Genomic DNA, 7,229 nt, shown 5'->3' with positions numbered 1-7,229 from the left:
CTCTTGTAAAAGTTGCACATACAGGAGGCTGCAGGAGCCTTTAGAGCCGCTTGTCATGTACATTGAAGTCTACATAAGGGAAGGGAAGGGGAGCAGGGGGAGGAGGGGGGGCAAGGAAGGGAAGCTCCCCTCCCACCACTCTATACATCTCTTGGTGGAAATCGATCATTTCTGAAGGACAGAGAAAGGAAAAGAGAATAACAGGTGAGAAGAACTGGGGTTGTGTTTCTCGACTGACTTTTCAGGAAAAGGCAGGAAAATGTGTTTCACATAGGTTTCCAGCTTCTATCATTGTAAATTTAGTACCTTATGGTTTCAGCCTGTTATATAGAAGATATAATACTCATTTCATCCACTAATCGATCGACAGATTATTGCTAATGAAAATAGCGGTAAGTTGGAAGCCTGCATAGATATGAGTGCAGGTCATTAGAGCTGCAGGTCCATCCTCTATGTGCATTTCCCCACCTCTATCATTTAGTTCATATTGTGATGAGCCATAACTCCGTCCGTCTCGCTATAGTCCTGCTCTCCCATCACAGCGGGGAAGCACGACGACGAGACACGACGGTGGCTTTGTGCATAATTACAGCCAAGATGGATGGCTCCGTCCTGTCCGCGCCCAACTGCTCCCGTCCCATTTTTCTTTCTGATGAACGAGGAGAGGGACTGCACCCTGTCATCTGTCGCCGCGTCGCTACCAGTGGCCACAGTAAATCTCTCGCTCAAAGTCACCCTCGCAACCAGGACGGCGGCGTTGGTTCTCTTAAACACATGCACAACAAACACCGTCGCAGGCAGGCAGTCTCACACACGGGAGAAGGCACCATGCTACTAACTTGATGTCTGCAGTTTTATGACTTTATGTACTTTGTGGTGTGTCACATGTCTGCTCTTTAAAAAGAAATAGAAATAGAGGTAGAGTTGTAAAACCACAATTTTGGCCAAATCTTGTCAATCTTTCTTTTTTTCTTTCTTTCAGTAACTGCACTTTCTATCCAATTTATCTGAAAGACATGTTTCACAGACTGGACACAGTTTCAGATCAAGTGACGAAATCAGTCACAAGAAGTTTAAATCCAATCACTTTCTGAGAAGCAGCTTTATGTTTTTTTTTTGTTTTTTTTTGCGTCTGTCTTCAAAGGGAATTTCTGAGGACATATTTTTGACCTAGAACACTGAGTACACAGAAGTGCTTGGTTTAAGTTTAAGTGAGAAAGTGTTTCTTCTTGAAAGAAGAAAGGATTTAGTTTTTTTATATATATATATTTCAACATTGTGTTCGGGAACGAGAGAAGATTAAACAACAAGAAAAGGTACTTCCACTGGTGTCAGCAGTTTAAACACACCAAGTCCAAATTGAGTTTTGTCATGATTAAACTTTTGATATTTTAATCACCTACCTGATTATGAGTGCTTATTTGTGCTAACAATTAATTTGATGGGAACAAGTGGAGCTTTACAAATCCTCTGCTCTCATAAACCACTGGAGGAGATACCAGTGTACCTTACACCTAGGTTGGTCAATAATGATTATGCTCAAACTTGTTTACTCTTAATTCAACTGCACGTTTATGAGGGCTGTTGAGTGAACAGTTTGCAGAGTGAGCTAAATGGAACAGAGTGAGCTATTCAAAACCAAGGTTTATAGCAGAATTTTAGCTCATGAAAAAATAGACTAAAGACGTAAACACTCCAGTTACATTGTGTACTGAAGAACTCCAATATTAGACTGATGTCTTTCAGCTTGTGGCCTTCATCATGATCAATAAAACAAATCTGAGTGAAACATACAGTACATTCAGAAGCTGAATAACTTGTAAAAACTCTCGAGCAATCAAGAATAAAAGAAAAAAAAGATCTCTAGGACATTTTTTTAAATACCAAACTTCATGAAAGAGGCTACTTGAAGTTTTTCTCTGATACAAGATTGTCTTGTTGCCTGAAAAGACCTTCAACCATGATTAAATGTACAGGACAAGAGCTTACAGTACATTCTCTGAGCAGCAGCTGCAGTAGTATGTGTTTAAGCAGCTACAGTGAGTTCTATCGGTAAAGATGAATACCGAATTCTGTAGTTTTATTGGTACCAACACAATTGACCCTTCGCGTAAGCCCCGCCCCCTTGGTTACTGTTGCTACGGCGGGCAAGCTTTCACTCCCAGCCATGCTCCTGGCAGTATTTGGTATCGATTTCAAAGGAAATATCAGCACATTTCTGGATAAACTGTTCTGAGATAATAGAGAGAAGAAGTCACAAAGATCATTCATAGTTTTCAGTGACGTGACTCGCGCAGGAGGATAAAACATCTGTTCAACGACACTACTGGACAATGTACAGAGCAGCAGTAAGGACCGGTAATTTTACCGTCTATCAACCCACGAAGTGTTAGGTCATCTCACTGGTCATGAAACGTTGTCAAACTGCAAGTTTTTGGGCGATTGTGAACCACATACAGCTTTCGCTGCTGTTTTGTTTTCTCCCACCGCTGTATCAGTCAGTGAAAGCAGCCCCTGCCTGGAGGATCCCTCGCCTAAAAGCCCAGGTAAAAGCCCTAAAAGTACAGCTGTCATTTCGGAGGTGAACATATGGTTATCCCCATATTTACACTTGCTCAAGTCGAAAAAAAAAGTCCGCTCGTATCTGCACATCTCTATATTGCTGCTGCCGCCGCCGCCGCCGCCGTAGTAGCAGCAGCAGCAACAACATCCTTCTCTACAAACAAATGTTTTTCGTCCTAGTCTCAAAATGTGTCCACAAAAGCAAACGTAATGACTCACTGCGGAAAGCTTGCCAGGCCTATAGTTACGGTTGCTAACGTAGGATTGGACAATAGCCGTTTGTGGGAGGAGTTGGCGAAGGGTCAATTCCCACAGTAATCCCGACTATTGATTAACATAAAATCAAACAGCACCACATTTTGGTACCTGAACGCATTCCTTGTGTCTGTGAGATAGTGGAGAAGTGTCTGGCTGATGTGCAGCGCATTGCCCCTCCTTGCCCCGCGTTCCATTTCTCACAAACACGTACAACTAAGCAGTTTCAACCCAACGGGACGCGCAGGTTTGGACCGAAAATACAAATGACACGAGTCTGGTCTAGCTTTGGCCTTCCTGGCCAGGTTTGGGCAGAGATCCGGGCTTCAACACTGGACCCAATGGTGGGTTTGGGTTTAAGTTTCCAGGCCCGTTAGGAACTCCACAGTCTGTGAACAGCCCCTCCTTTCCCTGCACACTTGAAAGTTTTAAACAAAGATGCAGACTTTGCTTGTTTACATGGAACCATAAAAATAAATGTAAAGAATTCAGAAGTTTTGACCAATTAAAAAAAAAAAAAACTTCAATTACCACACATACACATAAAAAAGTCACAAAAACATGTACCGTCACATAACGGTACTGGTACCAGTATCGGAAAGGTACTCATCCCTATCGGTAAGTGACATGACGGTTTGTGCTAGCTAGTTAGCATGCTAAGTTCGAGACGGGTCTTGGTGAGTGAAGGAATGAAGTTTGATTCCAAACACGCAACATTTCTATCAAGTTAACTAGTCTACATGTCTGCAAATGCTAACACTTGATATGGAGCAGTAGCAAAACTTACAAATAGCTCCTTCAGTCGCCCACCGAACTAACTGCTCTAATTTGTTTCTTGTCAATACTGAGCATCGATTGTGGAATTGTTATATAGCAGGCGACTACATAGACACAACATTTGCTCTATGTGGAAGCTTCGTCCCACCCTGAATTCAGACAGTCAACCTTAACAGTGGTCAATTAATATATTGCTCTGTAGCCTACGGTAAGTAAGCGGGAGTAATTTTGAGTGATGGGGAAAAAAGAGAAAAGCCAGTCTGACCCAGATCCAGAGCGAGGAGTCCCCTCGTATGAATCCCTTTGAAGGCTTTTTCTCTCTTCGCGCTGTCCCGTTCAATTCAGGATTTATGCCTTTGCCTCCTAACTCCCCTTTGATAGCTGTTTGTTCTGTGTGGCTTTGACTAAGGGAATAGCTGTGTATGAAGGAGGCAGGACATTAAAGTCTGGAACTGTTTCATATACTACTTTGTGTATCTCTGACTGTGACCCGGCGGTGCCTCAGACGCCGCGTGGATGTTTTTGTTGTGGAAATCGCGGAGAGAAAAGGTGGGACGCGGGGTTAGCGCAATGGGCTGTGTTTGTGTTTTGTTTTTGCTTTGTGTTTTTGTCGCTTTGGGTTGTTCCTTTCCTCTCGCTCACTTCCCAATGCTGGATCTTGCAAACTCGCAAAGTCTCTTCACTCACCTCTTTCTCCCCTCCCTCTCTCGTTTTTCGTTTTCTCTCTCCCCAATCACTCCTCCCTTGCTTCACTTCTCAGGAAATAACCTTCTATTGCCTTTTCCAGTCCCAGAGGACTGAGAGATAAAATCCCTCCTCGGTCTAAGGGGTTCTGTGAAGATAGCGTAACAGTCTTTTCTCACAGTCACAGCTCCAGGCTCTGTGAGGAAGCCTCTGCCCATCCTCCCCTCCCTCCCCCTTCCCCTCCTCCCTTACTCCCTTCCTCTTTCTAACTTTCTATTCGCCAGATCGGAGCACTTCTCAACAAGGTATGATAGTTCTGTGGAGGAAGCAGAGCAGAAGAAGTGCAACTGGCAGCCACCAGCTGACAAAATTCCCCCTCACATTTTCACGCTTGCCATCCTGGCTGGTGCCAATGACGACTGTATCCTGGCTATCACTTCCACCAACACCACAAAGGTTTTTCAGAACAGTTATCACAAATGAAAGTCTAGATTCATGCTGTCAGTGTGCAATCATTTTGATTTTCAGCCATGCTAGAGATAAGGCTCTCAATATGACTAAAATATCTTATGCTATGCAAGATTTTTTACCTTGACTAAATTTAAATGATTAATTCATTAAACAGCTTTGGAGTAGGAGGCCTAATTGTGATGGTTAAATGACATTTGGAGAATGGAGGTTCTTTGCCTTCCACCTGTAGCGTCACTTGGCTATAAACCAACCTTACAAGATCAAATACATCGTAAGATCATATATGATAAATAACGTTAATGCTCCATGGTTAGCCTTTTCGTCAGTTTTGTTGAAAACAAATGCACATGGCAAGAAGGAGGGTTAGCAAAACAGCGAAAACACTACTGGACTTGCATAGTTCTCCTCATCGGGTATTATCCCTTACATTATTTACATTTTGTCCTGTGCTTTTGTATCCAACCAATTTCCACAAATATGTCTAAGCTGTAGCAAATATTAGCATGCTAAGCTAAGATAGCGAATGTGGGGCTGCCATGTTAGCATTTAGCGTCGCCCATGTCAACCTATAGTCTCAAAAAACTGCTAGAATTAATGACTCTCACCAAAAGCTTTGTTACAATACGTTTCCTTCTGCAAGACAACACCATTTCCTGTTATTTACATTAAACTAAGTCACACTAAGAGCAGTTATCAAAATCCTTCCGAATAAGTTTATATTAAATTTAAAAAAAAAAAGTTGTTTTAGTTAAACTATTCTCCACATGTGTACTGCTGTTTAATCTCCTGCCTGTTGCCTTATCCTACGCATGCAATTTGTACTGTAAGCACCTGCGGATGTCAACAGAGATATGAAGTAACGGTGATGACTATCAGCACTGAAGCAGTTTATACAGACAAGCAGCTACAACCAGGTGGGACTTGGTGTGTGTACGTGTGTGTGTGTGTGTGTGTGTGTGTGTACTGTATGTGAGCTTCAGTAGCTCTGCGGCTTGAAGCGGATAGGCCACGGTGTTTGTTTAACCTTATCAGGGGTTGTCATCCACACTGGTCGGTGTAGAGTGGATTTCAAAAAGGAAACTCCATTTATTACCTTCATGTGAAGCTCACTTCCCCCCAGAAATGAGCCTCACGCTATAAAAACAACCATTCATATGCAGTGTTATTTGAGCAGATTTTAAGCCCGCTCTGGTTATGTAATTGTGACTTATCTTAAACTTTCGTTGTTACATCTACAACCCAGGATAAGGCGGCAGATAGAATTAAAACCAGCTGTATTTTTTTTTAAAGTTATTTTTACACTTAAAAAAAAGATACTTGCTTATCTACAACGATCTTTGAAACATTTTAAAGCATGTCTGAGAAAAACTCCTAGATGTTTACATCTGAAGAGAAGGTCTACTAAGATTTACTGTATGGAATGACTAAGAGGCAGTGACCTGTTTGTTTGACCTCCATTCATTTTCTTTGCTGTTCTGGTGACTGAAACTCTTTCTGACACATGGCACTGTTGTCTTAAACAATAATCAGTGAACCGTCCTGAGGAGTTAAATGCCCTCTTTGGGTGGGGATTAAAGATCACCACCACTTTCTCCCACTTGATGCTGAAAGAAAGTTAAAGGCAAGGTTGGAGATCGACAGTCCCACAGGTGACTGACTTTTTTTCATTTTTGTGAAGAAGCATTTCATTTATTGGTTTCAATCGGAGTGAAGAGGATTTAAAGCAGATTTGTTAAAAAAAAAAGCTCCACAATAGGCTCTCCAACCCTACCATTAACAGCAGGCTGACATGTGAGCATGCCAACAAGAATTTATGATGAAAAACTATTTTCTGTCACGTTCAAAGAAAACCTCCTGCAGCATCAGCAGAACATGAATGGGCTTCATATCTTGCTCAATCTCAACACCTTACAGGAGGTGTGATTTGAAACGGAGTGTTGGAGCGTGATGAGAGGGAGGCAGCGGCAAGAAATATGGTTAGAAAGTAAAAGTAAAATAAATTGTAACAGTAAAATCTCTGGTGGATTAAATCATGGCTGATCTAAGTGGTCTGACCTGATGACATATTTGTAACATTACTTCTTGCTCTGCTCACTTTCACTTCTTGCTCATATGTAACTCTCTCTACCTAAGCTGGACATTGTCACCATGTCTCAACTGAATGTGTTTCAGTGATAACATATTCAGGACTACAGGATATTCACATTCTCACAAAGTGGTGTATGATTAAGGTTGGGAGGTTAAATCTGCCTGTATAAATCCTTAGTGATGGTACAAAATATACTTCCTGCAAAGACATCAAATGGGACATTCACACATTAGTTATGTTTCCATCCACCTCTCTTACTGCGCATTTTCAATTTGCGTTCCCAAAAACGCCACCGCTTTTTCATTTGTGTACTTTTTTGTCGTCACACTTATAATGCCATCACGTGTGCCATCTTCTTTCTCCTGTAGATTGGCAGCTGACGTGAGAATTA

Source organism: Trachurus trachurus (assembly GCF_905171665.1).
Source record: "Trachurus trachurus genome assembly, chromosome: 12".
Taxonomy (NCBI): domain Eukaryota; kingdom Metazoa; phylum Chordata; class Actinopteri; order Carangiformes; family Carangidae; genus Trachurus; species Trachurus trachurus.
The sequence above is the reverse complement of the archived record's forward strand: the minus strand, read 5'-3'. Positions refer to the sequence as shown.